Raw genomic sequence first — 16,120 nt, forward strand, 5'->3', positions numbered from 1 at the left:
CAAAACACTTTAAAAACTCTGCTCTGGAAATCATACCATGACACCCTTTTGGTATGGCATCCTCACAATAGCTTATTCTCTGCAGTTGTTACTTTGCTGGTTCTTTTTGACCATGGATGAGGCAAGTTGTCAAAGCCCGCCCTCACACCAGCATAATATGCTCAAGTAAGACTTCACTGAGGGGAATCATTGGGCTCCTTTGCACCCCACCTTCAGCAAAAGTTGTGAGTGCATTAGTGTGGATGCTACATTCGTAGGTCTGTGTCGATGAAAACAAAAGTCACTGTTGGATTTTCACAATGGTGGAGGAGGGCCAGCGTACTTCGGCATCGAGTCCAATTTGCACCGTCCTCATCGAAAGCAGAGCTGGAGGCAGGGACTTAACCCCTTCAGTGCTCTGGACAGTCCCCGGCGACGATGGGCATGTGGAGAGGATGGGAGGGGGCCGTCCGAACCATGCCCACTGATTAAAATGCCAGCAACGCAGCGGAATTCGCACCGCGGTCAATGGGTTAACGTTGAAAATATATCTGTACAACCATGCAACGGACTTAAGCTAGAGGTACAGACTCATCGTGACTACGCTTAGATACCGGTCACATTTTTCCAGGCCATGAGATAGAACTGAGGGTGTTGTGAGAGCTCCAGGAGACAAAATGGGGCAGGCTCTGGGTTCCCTTCAGTGCTAATCCTCCTGTGCTCTGGGTGATGCTGCAGATGTAAATGTTTTCCCTGTACAGCACCTAAGTGAAGTTGTGTCTTTCCGCTGCACAGACTTCACAACTGCAACATCTTCCACGGGTCCTAGGCTGTTCAGCTCTCTCCAGGCAGCCTCTTCTCTGTAAGACATTGTCCAATAACCCCTTCAACAACAGACAGGGTTATTCCTGAAAGTCTTCCAAAAGGATTCTTGTTCCATACTCAGTCCATGGTCTGCCAGACTCTAACCCTCTAAAGTATACATATTCTTTCACACATATCCTAATCATGTATAAATAAATTATTAAGGGACATGTGCAAACATTTTGATATGGGGCTGACCCTCACCCCTTACTGAAGAAGACAGGTAAAAACAACTGTGCCTTTAGTAGGAATCATGCTGTTACTACCACATATCCCCCAAATACTGGACAGTGAGTTCAATTTCTTTCTCGATTGTAGAGCAATCCTCTGGCGTCTAAATCTATGCAACATGAAGGTGCATCAGTGATCTTGACAGATTGTTGGGCTTACTGAAGGAAAAGACTGCAACAGGAAAAACAACAAATGCAGGGCCACACACTCTTCAGAACCACGCAAGGGGCTTTTTATCCCGATGTGGACTTTCTGTCTTTAGCGACTTTCACAAAACAAAAATATTTATCAATAATATTGTCACCAAAATACTGGGATGTAGCATCGGCATCTTCTGTTCCAGAATAGGCATCAAAGGCTGATATAGAAGCAGTGTCAAGCAGTTTCCTTTGGTTGCCATATTTTACTTCTATATGGACCTTGTGTACCTCCATAAAAGTGGTGTCTCTTGATTGCCCTGAAATAGCATCCCAGCATCTTCTGATGTTAGGGTTGCTGCACCCTCACTCCACCATGGGCCACTGGGGCTCATATAAGTGTCTCTCGATTTGCATATATCACATAATTTCCAACCCTAGGTGCATCCCATAAACCCATATATGAATGGGATAGCTTCATCATCTTATGTAAGTGCATCTCTGCTTGAGTGCACAATATAAGTACTGTGCCTGTTGATTTGCAGTGGGCCATGCCCTTTCGTAGCCTAGGCTACTAGCCTACACATGCTCAAAAAGGCCAACTGGGCAGGAGCAGCTCCCCTGCAAAGGCAGAGGAGTGTTGGCCCACTGGCTCAGAGCCAGCAGGTGAAACAATAAAACAATATTCTATCATAATGTTGCCAGCGTGTGTAGGGAGGGGCCATGGGAGGGGGAAGGAGGACTAGTTGGTGCACTTCTAAGTGCGCATGTGTGCTTATCTGGACATCTTAGGCCAGACAAACACACATGCGCACTTAGGTTCTCCAATCCAGCTGCATTGATCAGCCAGGTGGGAGAAACAGTACTGACTCCTTGTGCCTGAACGGAACATCGAACCAGCCTGCACAGGCCAATCCCCACACTGATCTCATAGAATGAAAGTATCGCTGGGATTGCACAGGGAGTGTGTAATTCCGTCCCAGTGTATGCTGGGACCAGGAAGAAGAACACAGAGGCGCAATGCGGGAGACAGCTGGAAGCTTCAGGTAAGTTCCTTTTTCTTTTGAATTATTATTAAACTCTCCCTAGCCGTGCTCCACCTCCCGTGTCCCCTCCACCCACCCCACCACTTTTTGATTGTGGTGGCCACCACTGCAACAGGGACAGCTCACTTCTCAGTAACCATAACAAATAAATATGGTAAGAATAGTAGGGAAATGTAGGCAAATGTGGTTCTGTTTTCCACATCTTTCTGCTTCATGCCATGGTTAAGCACAGCCACACATGTACTACTGTATATTTGAAGCAATCCTCTGAACCTCACACACAGCTCTAAATAACTTCCAACAGAGACCACAATACAAAACACACACAGTACAAGCCATGCATCATAACCTAAGTAGATGCTTACTCAAACACCCCAAAAGAACTTTTCCCCACATGCATCATTGTGACATTTTGCACTTCCTAATTTGCGAAAAATAAGGAATCGCAAATTAAGAAGTGCAAAATGCTATGCATCATTATTTTCGGTATTCATTTGTGATTCGGTAAAAATCGCAATTTTTACCGAATCCCAAATAAATACCGAATTCTTAAGTTAATTTTTGCGATTCCCATTGATTCCTATGGGCCAAAAGGCCCATAGGAGTCAATGCAAATTGCGAGTGGCACTTAGAAAATTTCATGGGTGCAGGGGGGGGTCCAAAGGACCCCCCCATGCACCCCTGAAATGTATTTTTCGCATCATGTTTCACACACACATGTCCTAAGGACATGTGTGTGTGAAACATGAATGTTGAAAAAAAAACATTTTCAGCTTTTTAAACACTTTTTCCAAATTTACCGAGTGGTTCAACCACTCGGTAAATTTGGCACCCTAATTGCTAATTTACAGTTTTAAATTTAATGATGCATTGCTTTTAAGAAATCGCACATCTGCGACTTCTTAAAAGCACCCGCAATTTTAGAACTCGCAAACATGTTACGAATTCTAAAATTGCTTCATGCATCCCAAAAAGCACTTTTGCATTCGCAAACGGCCGATTTTAAGGAATCGCACCGTTTGCGACTACAAAAATGCTTGATGCATGTGGGGGTTTGACGCTTCATTAGGGGTAGAAAAGTGGTATATAAATGCTACAGTATAACATAGTACTCTACAAAGCCATTACCAAGCAAAGTCTGTAGCTATGGTTATTATCCAGTGACCACAATATGGCGTTGCATAAAGAAACTGGTAGGAGGTCCACCACGTTAACTGACTGGCACACAGGAACTGAGTCTAAGCAAATGTACATTTATTCTAATGAGTATACAATGGGCAAACCAAGGTAGATTCATTTTAACCAAGGAACACTCTTTGAGGCTGAACATCTGCTTACAAGTTCTACTCAACTTTACTCGTTCATCCTCATTCACTTAATACAAAGTTTCTATTAAGAGAAAGACATAATACAAAGATTTTTGGAGCCACTGGCAAGAATGGTTTGTGGCTGTGGACTCCTCAAGAGGGTTATTTGCAGCTTCCTGCTGCAATATGGGACTGTTTGATCCCTTCTGGAAAGTGCAGTAAGACAGTAGTACACCACTTAAGGTGCATTTGAATAGACACTTTATAGTGGAATACTCACAAAAAATAACATGGCATCATGCCATATTTAGTAAAAGTTATGAATAAAATAACACCTTAAGTTGTGTTTCAGTGCTTTTTAAATGTTTTCGTCTCAAAATTGTATCCTGTAGCCAATGTAACACTAGCATTTATTAACACCTTTTTTGATGTAACAAATGTATAGTATTGCAGTTGCATTTATATAGCGGTTACTACTCCTAATGAGGCATTTAGCTGAATTGGGCAGTTCTACTGGAAATTAAGGGGCATATTAGCAAGCGGCAGTGATAATTATCGCTGACCGCTGCTCGTGTGAGGAATTCTATCACCCGCTATCGCTGGCGATAATCTCCACGGTAGCGTTGTATTAACAACGCTTAACGCCATAGAGATAAAAATCACTGCGATCGCCGTTTTCAATGGAATATCGCTGGTTTTCCAGTGATATTCCATTGAAAATGGCGATAACCTTGATGATAGGGCAGGGCAATTTTAGCCATTTAATCCACCTCCCATTCGATTACATGGCTTAATCAGGTCACAAGCAGGCGTTAGGAAAGCAGCTTTAACTGTGGTTAGCGCTACTTTTCCTAACGTTCTGCTTGTTAGCGTGCAGCTTGATAATAGGAGAAATGTCGCTTAGCAACATTTCTCCTAATATTTTGCCCTGGAACGCCCACTTTGCATCTCATTAGAGATGCAAAGCAGGGCGTTGTGCAAAAGGGCGCTAAATCAGCAAAACACGCGATAGCGTGTCTTTGCTGATAAGGCGATGAAATTATCGACGCTTTCCGGCCAAAAACGGCTGCAAAAGCGGCGATAATTTCATATCGCCCGCCTTGCTGATACGCCCCTAAGATTGGTGGTTAGTTGAGTACATTACCGGTTGTTAGGATCAGGTTTGTGCTTTCAAGGAAGCAATTCCATGCATTTTCTTCTGTTTCCTTGAGATACATTAAAAGGAATTAGATCACAGCAGGGGCTTTATGGCATCATAGACATCAATGAAAAGATGAACAGAGGGGCTGGAATGCAATAGGTATTATTGGATTTCAGAGTAAATAGTTGTTTTTCGACCTGAAGCCCAGTTACATCTCACAGTGACACATTCGTTTTTTAGGCACAGGGAGAGTAAGTGAATTTCCCAGAATCACAGGATGTCGAAACAACAAACCTGTTCCCCAGATCCAAAGGCAGCAGCTCTGGCTGTTGAAAAGGGTGTAACACCGTGCTTTTATTCTGCAATGTAGATTTCACAACGAGACACAAATGCTTGATGTACTAACAATAAGCAGGTCCGAGCAGCGGCATGGTGCGTGCCAACGCTGTTTACAGACTCGGCCCAACCCACGGAGGCTGACAGAGGGGCGGGGGAAGGGTGCTAAGGCCCTCTGAGCCCAATGGGTGTTTCACACCTGATACTGGCCCTGCTATGTGAGACAGGAAAGACTGTGCTGCTGCTGCCTGGTTAGTAACAGTTCATGTGATGGGAAAGGTTTGTGCGCAGGGCCGGACTGGGATCCAAAACTGGCAAACTGCTCAACCGGCCCCTCTGGAGGTGAGGAGGGGGGTGTTTGCTAAGGCCGGTTTCGGACGATTTTGTTACAGGGGGCTAATATTGCCGGCCCCTGGTAGCAAAAATGGCCCCCCAGGGGCCCAACACCGGCCCCCACCATGGCGGCCCACCGGGGAAATGCCTGGTACCCGTTAAAGCCAGTCCAGCCCTGTTTGTGCGGATACTACCCCCGCTGCACCAGTTCCCTGAAGTTAGGAAGCTTGCACTGTTTCTGCCCAAGGTGCACCTGTTCTAACCAGAAGGGTGTTTCTAATGCTGCTGCTCTATCTTATAAAAATACAAAGGATATTTTGAATAAACTTGCATAACATCTCCAGGCCAGTCAGAAGGTTTGGTTGGACACAGTGAAACACACTACTTACGTAGCCCTGATCCAATCTGGTTACAATCACAGCTTCCTATCTTATCCAAACTGTGTGACCCTGGGCAATTACTTTTCTTCCCTCTGCCTCCTTTTCTGTGATCATCACATTTGAGAGCACCGTGAAATTATTCAATTCAGGATGTGCACTGTACAAAAACCTATATTATATATGGTATAATTAACCATGATATTGCTTCATTCATATGAACAATAAAGGCCTTGCATGGATGGCGCTAGACAACTGACTTGACTCTTGCGTTATGGTAACCTCGCTTCCAGTGCCAGGACATTTCTTTCAAACATATCTGTGCGTGTAACAACATTTCATTCATTCACTAATACAATTGTCATTAGGGCTGAAGATAAAAAAATGTGACACCCATCCAGGACTGGAGTTACACAATGTCTAATAAGGAAACCTGGTTTCAATCCTGGCTTCCCAGCTTGACCAAACAGTGTGACCCTCGCCTCTTGAGTCATTAATTAAACTGACATGGCAGAAAGGGTGTGGTTCACTAATTCTAATACAGGCCACTTAGTTCTGTGATGTCATCTAGGGTGCTAAGTGAAACAATCCAAATTACACTATATAAAATCACACCTCAGCAATAAATAAATGGGCAGTCTGCAACACTTGCATCCATCAGGTTAGTAGGTCCAGGATCAGCTAAGAGCTGGTCTCCTCAGCTTCCACTCTGCTGACTTTTCATACAGGATGCAACACAGACGGGGCTGCTCAAGATTATGGGACCGTGCCGTCACTGCCTCACTACCTGATATGATATGATATGAATAAATTAAATAAAACAGTCACAAAACTATTGTAATTATGCAATCTTGACACTGGTGCAAAACTGAGCAGACTGAGCGGATTGCAAGCTGAACGAAGGTGCTGTAGTGGCGGCGGCGGCGTCCTACAGAAGTCGCAAACTGAGCGAGCAGAGCAGCAAGAGCAGCGAGGGGCTGCTGTAGCGGCGGTGGCAGGCGCCCTACAGAAGCCGCGGAAGAGCCGGAAAGCCGGGAGCCTCCAGAAACTAAGAGCCGCGGCCGGAGCTGAAGCCGAGCCACAGAAGCCAGAAGCCATAGGAGCCGCAGGAGAAACCACAGGAGGAGCCGCAGGAGCCGCGGCGAGAAACCCGCGTAGGAGGGCAAAACCGGGCTCAGGCAGTAAAACTCGGGAGCCGCGCGGGAGACGCCGGCAGCCCGATCCTGACCTTCCGCCCGAGCCCAAGCTCAGCTGGAGGCATGAGAGACGTGAGAGAGACATGAGAGAGCCTGAGCCTGAGTGAAGCATTCAGGCATTCAGGGGGTCGGGCTGTGACCGGGCCGTGACCAAAGAAGAGAAAGAAATACAGAGAAATACTGAGCTGAGGCTCAAAGCCGGCTCAAAAGCCGGCCAATGTGAGCCAGAAGAGTTTTGAGGAGTTTTTTTTTTTGGGGGGGGGGGATTTAGAGCTGTGGCAGCCCCCAGAATTGCCGGGAATCACAGCGAGGAGCGGAGCAGCAAAGGCAAATTTTGATCCTGGATTCGTGAGTACCAAGCTCCCTTTCCCCTGGGAATAGAGAAAAAAGAGAAAAAGAGAAAGGGGGCGGAGCGGAGGGGAGGGGAACACGGACTAAGGAGTTGAGTTAGAGGAGGGGGATGATCTGTGGAAACCGTGTTATAGCAGACTCCCAACCCCTGCCCGAAGCCCTGCACATCAAGTAAAAACTCACAGACGAGCATAAACTCCCAGGACTTTCCACAAAAGACTCCCACCCAAAACATCCTGCCGAACATTCCACAGGTGCACAGAACCCTATATTAGGAAATACTAGAGCTGTAGCGCCTCGGAAAAAGCAGCCCCAGGTACAGTTGATCTCGTCTTACCCGTTCTTACTCGTTTCCATCAAGAATAGCCACTGTAAACGGACACACTGCCCAGCACCTTCCGTTCCGTTCACGCTCTCTCCTTGACGGCAGTTGTACCACACCCAAGTGGCAGACAGGCTTGGGAGGTTTTGGAATGCCAGTGTAAGCGTGAGGTAAATGTGAGGGTGTTCACAAGTGGCAAGTAGTCGCGTGGCATGACCAGGGAGATCATATCATCCTACGTAACGAGTGAATTTGTACCCAAGGAACTCAGGAAAGTCTGCAGGGGTAAACCGTATCACGTGCTCGTAGGCGTGAGCGCGGTGAACCGCGCTGTGATAACAACGCCGCTTGCTAAATCAGTAAAGCAGTAAATCAGCAACCCAGAGCGGACCAGAATAAATCAAGAGTTGGATAGTCGAAGTGAAAATACACACAGTGGGGCAAACCACCTGAGCCTTCAAAAGGAAACAGAAACAGTCTAAAAACAAAGGGATAACCAGACACACCCATACTGCGAAAAACAAAGTAAGATCCTAAATACCACTTAAACAGGTCACCGGACAGAACAGCAGAAATAGGATTATGCGGTCGAGAAAAATCCGACAAACACCAATACAGAAAATAAAAAGAAGGTTGGCGGCAAAAAACATACAAGGAAACAAAAATAAGTCAGACGAGTTGCTCAGCAAAGAACAAATAGACCTGACACCAGTCCCCATGGCAGAGCCTTTTAAGTTTGGGGAGGAAAAACCTAAGCACAAATTTCACTTCTTAAAAGATCAAATGGCAGCATTTCACACCGTAAGTGAAGAAGCTAAAACCATACAAAGCCCTATAAAACCACTACATTTAACTTCATCAAGCAAAAAGCGTAAAAAGAGTAATGAATCAGAATTAAGTTTGGGTACCCAGTCTAAAGAAAAATCAACAATAAAAAATTGGTTGGTAAAAACTACGGCACAAATTCATGTACCAATTTGCCAAGCGATGTCCACACCAAACAAAATACCCACCGAGGGCAACGGAAAAGTTTAATACTTATCGACCAAAGTCAATCAGGGTTCCAAATAAAATCGCAGAGAAGTATACAAAAAATAGACTGGTCAAAATCTTTCTCAATCTTTGAAGAAGCAGAACTTCGGAAAATGCTCGAAGACAACACACACAAGGAAGCTGAATTAGAGCGATGTAGTTATGAAGAAGTGAAAGAATCCGAAAATCTGGAAATAAATGAAAATGGAGAGAAACAGGAAAGTACATTTGCTCCAAAAAAACTTACGTCAAGCTCCATCAGACAGTTGACCAGTAAATTTCAGGAGTCCGACGAAGCTAAAGAGGGGACAAAAGAAGACTCCCCAATAACCATTTCTTCCACAGGTAGCTTTAACACAACCACAGGGGCCCGGACGCAACAAACCGAAGCACAGTCCGCGCTCTGGGGTGACGCTTTATTAAAAAGCTTACAACAAGCGATCAACGCTTTAAATTTTCAATCAAATAAACTTGATGTTCAGGTGAATTTGATTAACTTAATTGCAACACACATAGTGGGAATAAATTCTAAATTGAATAAAATCTCGGTGTATCTCACAAAAGAAAAGGAGGAAGATAAACAATGGAAAGCTAAATTAATGGAACAAAATTGTGTCTGCGGGGATATAATAGACAAACTGGCATCACTACCAGACATTTTGAGAGAAATACTAGCGGTAACACACTCAAAAAATATCAAAGGGGAAAATTCTAATGGTGAGGTCACAAAAATTGGAAAACAAAATAGCACCATTTCCCCCGTCGAAAAGGAAACAACCCTAAACGGATCAGAAGAAAATGAATCAACTGAGAGAGGACAAGAAGAAAATAAAGCAATGGGGTCATCGGGCATAATAGAACCCCTAACCAAAAGACAGCGTAAACGGGCAAGGAAGGCAAGGAAAAATGCCATTAAAATCAAGCAAGAAAAACAATTCTTTGCCATCTTCGAACGAAAAAGAAAGAGACCCCATATGATCTGGTTAAAGAAAAGGTTGTTAAAGAAGTTAGTAACCAAGAGATAAACATAGAAGAAGCTGAAGAGCATTCAAAAGGTTTAAGGCAGAATGAAATAATATTAATTTCACAAGGAAAACCAAAGGACGAGGAAAAAACTGATATAATCACACTGAATAAAAAAACAAATAAAGTAGATGAGACAGCAAAAATAGATCAGGGTCAGGCCATAGAACAACAAAAAGTACAGGTAAACGCATTAACAGAAAAACCCGAGCATGATCTACGGTACAAAATTGTTCAAAAGGGCAAATAGGAGGAAATGAGTTACACAGTCTGAATATAATGGAAAAAGAACAGAGCCAAAAAACACAAGTAGATCAAGTTAGGGAAACCAACACACGCCTAACCATAATGGTAGGAAAAAAAGGAAGAACATGTAATGATTCATATGGAATTTTACCAAATGATAAGGTGGGACAAAACACAAGCAACGCACCAGCAGAGCGAGAATTAATGGAACTTCAAAAAGTGGTGACATTACTAGGGCCCAGTCGACCAGAAACAACAACAACGTAACGACAATACCAACAAATACCATATATCCGACTGGATCCAACAGAGGGAAAAAGAGAAGTCTACCAAAAACACAATTTTCAAATGGCATCCATAGAAACAGGCTGTAAACTACTATTTAGGCCGGAATTCCAAACAAGAGGAAAACTGGACACGCTGAATCGGGGGAATATATTGAGATTGTTTGGAGAGATACCGAAATTAAGGGGAATAACAACAAGTGACCACATATCAGTAGAATTTGTCCAAATACATAAAGAGAAAGAAGAGGAAATAGGCAGCACTACGTGGGCATCAAAAGATATAGTAGAGCTCATTTTTTCGACAAGAACATACTTTGCAGAATGGGGAATAACATTAGAGCTCCCAACGCCAATAAAGTATCCATTCCCTTTACTAAATAATACGGCTTCCCAATCTAAGAACACAACCGAAAAAACGTACTCAATTTTAATGGGAGCAAGAAACAAAACAATAACGCACCAAGAGTCGAACAGCACAAAAATAAAACAAGTGAACCATGGGTCGAAAGAAGACGAAGATTGGTCTTGGATAGCACTAGCCCTAAACTCGCATCGATCCTGATGGAAGTAACTTTGTCCGAAATAAGCAAAAGCAAAATATCAAGGTAGGCCAGAAACCAGAGAGGAAAATAAAAATTTGCTCGTGGAACGTTCACGGTTTTAAAGAAATGATTCAAGATCAAGAGACAATAGACTTTCTGAGCAAATTCGAAATAATACTTCTCCAGGAAACATGGAACGAAATCCAGAGACAAATCATGGGATATGAGGAACATCATGTAATGGCGGAGAAAATTGCAAAGTACGGACACCCAACGGGAGGATTATCTACTTTCATAACAAACGACCTAAACTGGAAAACAGAATCACTCGATCCAGGGGTGAATTGGATACAAGTCACCAAATTAGAAAACAAAGCAAGTAAAGACAGATTAGGATGGAAGTTACTGATTATAAATATATACATCCATCCAGACAAGGCTACAAAAGTAAAAAAACTATTAACGCTATTAAATTTGATAAAAACCTTACAAAAAACTCACCAATTCCATGGGATGTTTATCTCAGGCGACTTCAATAGTAATCTAATAAGAGTCATGCATGACAAAAACAATATCCCAAAAATATGGAACGAGTTGGAATCACTAGGATTAACGATTTTAAATGGAAATATGAAGGGAGATCAACCTGCAAGAACCACCTTTTCGAGTGGAAAGAAAAATTCCATACTAGACTTCACACTAATCAGTAAAGAGCTAATAAAGATGGTCGATCATTTTGAAATAATAACTCGACCGGAAAGTGATCACTTCCCACAAGAGACCATATTGAGCATAAACACCGAAGAAAAAACGAAGATAGCATCAATAGCCAGAAATATACAACCTGAAGAAACTCAAATGGAAGGGTCCCATAAAAAACGAGATAATGGAAATGGTGTTCGAACAAGTAAAAACCATGGAGGCCTTTGGAAACCAATCGCTCGAAAGAAATTGGGAGAACTTACACAAGCTTGTGCTAGGAGAATTTTCGGTAACAACACTAGTAAAATATGGACAAGAGTCTAATAAAGATCCATGATACACTGCTAAATTAAGAGATAAAAAAAGGGAAATCGCGAAAAAACTAAGAATAAAAGCTGCAGATAAGAGGTTGGGAAAAGAAGTAGATAATAACGAAATACTGAAAATGAGAAAAGAATATAAAGAGGAATGCAGAAAAGCAAAAAGATCGCACAAGGAGAAAATTTGGGAAGATCTGCAACGGACGAGCAAACTACCAAATAGTAGTGAATTCTGGAGCATAATAAATAAATTATCAAAAGGAACGGGCGGACAGCACAACATTGGAATTAGTGAAACTACATGGCTACATTATATTGAATCAGAAAAGGGGGGTGGTGATGAACAGAGTGTCTGAATTAAGCAGACCACTCTTACCCAGTCCAAAGATCAGGGCTTGATCCATCACCGTTATTTAGCTCACTGCCCCATCCCAGCTCAGAACCTGGCTATATGCAAATTAGTCTGTCCCTGGCCCAGTGCATCATGGGAACAGGGCAGACCAAACTACCAAGCCAATTCTTCACCAGAAAGGAGACAAGCTACCGGGGACCGGTTTCTGGCATTTCAGCCTTGTCGGCCCGGCTTGCTTGAATCCTGATGGAGCAGTGAGCAAGGGACTCATGTCTGAGTATACCCTGCCACACCTATAGTGGCCAAAAACGATTCAGAAAAGGGGGGTGGTGATGAACAGAGTGTATGAATTAAGCAGACCACTCTTTCCCAGTCCAAAGATCAGAGCTTGATCCATAATATTTTGTCCACCCTAAGCGTGGAAGGGTATACTCAGATGTGAGTCCCTTGCTCATTGCACCATCAGGATTCCAGCAAGCCGGGCCGACGACGGCTGAAATGCCAGAAACCGGTCCCCGGAAGCTTGTTTCCTTCCCAGTGTAAGAATTGGCTTGGTAGTTTGGTTTGCCCTGTTCCCATCATGCACTGGGACAGGAACAGACTAATTTGCATATAGCCAGGTTCTGAACTGGGATGGTGCAGTGAGCTAAAAAACGGTGTTGGATCTAGCCCTGATCTCTTGACTGGGTGAGAGTATTCTGCTTAATTCAGAAACTCTGTCCATCACCAGCCCTTGTTGTTAAATATTTTGTCCACCCTAAGTGTGGAAGGGTATACTCAGATGTGAGTCCCTTGCTCATTGCACCATCAGGATTCAAGCAAGCCGGGCCGACGACGGCTGAAATGCCAGAAACCGGTCCCCGGAAGCTTGTTTCCTTCCCAGTGTAAGAATTGGCTTGGTAGTTTGGTTTGCCCTGTTCCCATCATGCACTGGGACAGGAACAGACTAATTTGCATATAGCCAGGTTCTGAACTGGGATGGTGCAGTGAGCTAAAAATCGGTGTTGGATCTAGCCCTGATCTCTTGACTGGGTGAGAGTATTCTGCTTAATTCAGAAACTCTGTCCATCACCACCCCTTGTTGTTAAATATTTTGTCCACCCTAAGCGTGGAAGGGTATACTCAGATGTGAGTCCCTTGCTCATTGCACCATCAGGATTCAAGCAAGCCGGGCCGACGACGGCTGAAATGCCAGAAACCGGTCCCCGGAAGCTTGTTTCCTTCCCAGTGTAAGAATTGGCTTGGTAGTTTGGTTTGCCCTGTTCCCATCATGCACTGGGACAGGAACAGACTAATTTGCATATAGCCAGGTTCTGAACTGGGATGGTGCAGTGAGCTAAAAAACGGTGTTGGATCTAGCCCTGATCTCTTGACTGGGTGAGAGTATTCTGCTTAATTCAGAAACTCTGTCCATCACCAGCCCTTGTTGTTAAATATTTTGTCCACCCTAAGTGTGGAAGGGTATACTCAGATGTGAGTCCCTTGCTCATTGCACCATCAGGATTCAAGCAAGCCGGGCCGACGACGGCTGAAATGCCAGAAACCGGTCCCCGGAAGCTTGTTTCCTTCCCAGTGTAAGAATTGGCTTGGTAGTTTGGTTTGCCCTGTTCCCATCATGCACTGGGACAGGAACAGACTAATTTGCATATAGCCAGGTTCTGAACTGGGATGGTGCAGTGAGCTAAAAATCGGTGTTGGATCTAGCCCTGATCTCTTGACTGGGTGAGAGTATTCTGCTTAATTCAGAAACTCTGTCCATCACCACCCCTTGTTGTTAAATATTTTGTCCACCCTAAGCGTGGAAGGGTATACTCAGATGTGAGTCCCTTGCTCATTGCACCATCAGGATTCAAGCAAGCTGGGCCGACGACGGCTGAAATGCCAGAAACCGGTCCCCGGAAGCTTGTTTCCTTCCCAGTGTAAGAATTGGCTTGGTAGTTTGGTTTGCCCTGTTCCCATCATGCACTGGGACAGGAACAGACTAATTTGCATATAGCCAGGTTCTGAACTGGGATGGTGCAGTGAGCTAAAAAACGGTGTTGGATCTAGCCCTGATCTCTTGACTGGGTGAGAGTATTCTGCTTAATTCAGCAACTCTGTCCATCACCACTCCTTGTTGTTAAATATTTTGTCCACCCTAAGCGTGGAAGGGTATATTCAGATGTGAGTCCCTTGCTCATTGCACCATCAGGATTCAAGCAAGCCGGGCCGACGACGGCTGAAATGCCAGAAACCGGTCCCCGGAAGCTTGTTTCCTTCCCAGTGTAAGAATTGGCTTGGTAGTTTGGTTTGCCCTGTTCCCATCATGCACTGGGACAGGAACAGACTAATTTGCATATAGCCAGGTTCTCAACTGGGATGGTGCAGTGAGCTAAAAAACATTGTTGGATCTAGCCCTGATCTCTTGACTGGGTGAGAGTATTCTGCTTAATTCAGAAACTCTGTCCATCACCACCCCTTGTTGTTAAATACATTATATTGAAAGCCTGTACAACACACACAGGCACCAACCCCATAAAGAAATAAATAAAGACTCTATAAAAGGAATGGTTCAGAGAGAAGCAGCAACCGGATACGGAAAAGATGATCAGCATGGAAATTCTTTCAATGATGACCTAGAAGATCTAACTTTGCTGACAACAGTTAAACAAACAACCACCATAATAAAAAAACTAAAAGCGGAAGGAGCAGCAGGCCCCAATGGGCTTCCAAACGCTCTATTCAAATACGATCCCGATTTCTGGGCAAAGTACCTCACACCATTATTCAACCATCTATATATGGAAAAAAAGATACCGCAGCCCTGGCAGGGTAACATCTTCCCCCCAATATACAAAAACGGGTGTTGAAGGGAACACGGGAATTATAGATTGATAGCCTTAATTGACGTTGAGGCAAAGCTGTTCGCATCTTGTATATTGATTCACCTTCGACAATGGATAAAGAAAAACAAAATAATACCAAACTTTCAAATGGGTTTTATGGAAGGCACGGGTTGTACAACTAATCTCTCAGCACTGGCACTGCTAATCGAAGGAGCAGGAAAAAAGAAGACCGGATACTAGCGTGTTACATAGATTTGAAATCCGCTTTCGACAGAGTTCCAAGAGACCGCCTGTGGAAAAAACTTGAAACATGGGGTCTCCCGCAGAAATTAATTGACATTATAATAGCTTTATATAGCGGAACGTGGGCAAAAGTAAAGCTTGGTGATGGGAGGCGAATATCCGCAGAATTAAAAATAAGAAATGGCCTCAAACAGGGCTGTGTGCTCTCTCCAAGCCTTTTCAACATATACTTGGTAGAAAGTCATCTGCAGAATGTGAATGGACACCCACCAAAATTGGCTAACGAATGCATCCAGCTTTTACAATATGCAGACAACATTGTGGTTTTAAGTCAAACACCGATAGGCCTCCAAAGAGTAATAACTAAATTAACGGAGTATTTTGACTCCGAAGGTCTGGAATTAAACATCAAAAAAACGAAAGTGGTGAGATTGGCGGGCTCAAGTAGACGATCATTTAAATGGTATACAAAGGAAAAACACATTGAGGAAACAACATCATATCAATACTTAGGGGTCACACTAAGCAAAAACATGTCCATATTACATCAAAAAAGAAACATCATTACCAAAGCCCAGTCACTGAGTTTCGCCTACAGAACACTCCAAAAGAAACTTCAATGCCCGTCATACGACCATCTTCTAAAAGTAATGGCAGCCCAAGTATTACCAGCTCTCTCCTATGGGCTAGAAATATGGCACTGGAAAGAAATCGACATTTTAAACACACTCCAGACAAAAATATATAAATCAGTGTTTAATCTTTATAAAGGATCAGCTCCAGCACAAATAAGATTGGAATTTGGCCTGCAAAATCAAACGTACCAAAGGAAAGCAGTCTTAGCGAAATGGTGCTGGAAGCTTAGATCAGCAGAACCAGGATCACTAAATAACCTATGTTGGCTAGAAATCAAGAAACAATATGATCA

This window comes from Lissotriton helveticus, chromosome 10 (assembly GCF_964261635.1).
Source record: "Lissotriton helveticus chromosome 10, aLisHel1.1, whole genome shotgun sequence".
In the NCBI taxonomy this organism is placed as follows: Eukaryota; Metazoa; Chordata; class Amphibia; order Caudata; family Salamandridae; genus Lissotriton; species Lissotriton helveticus.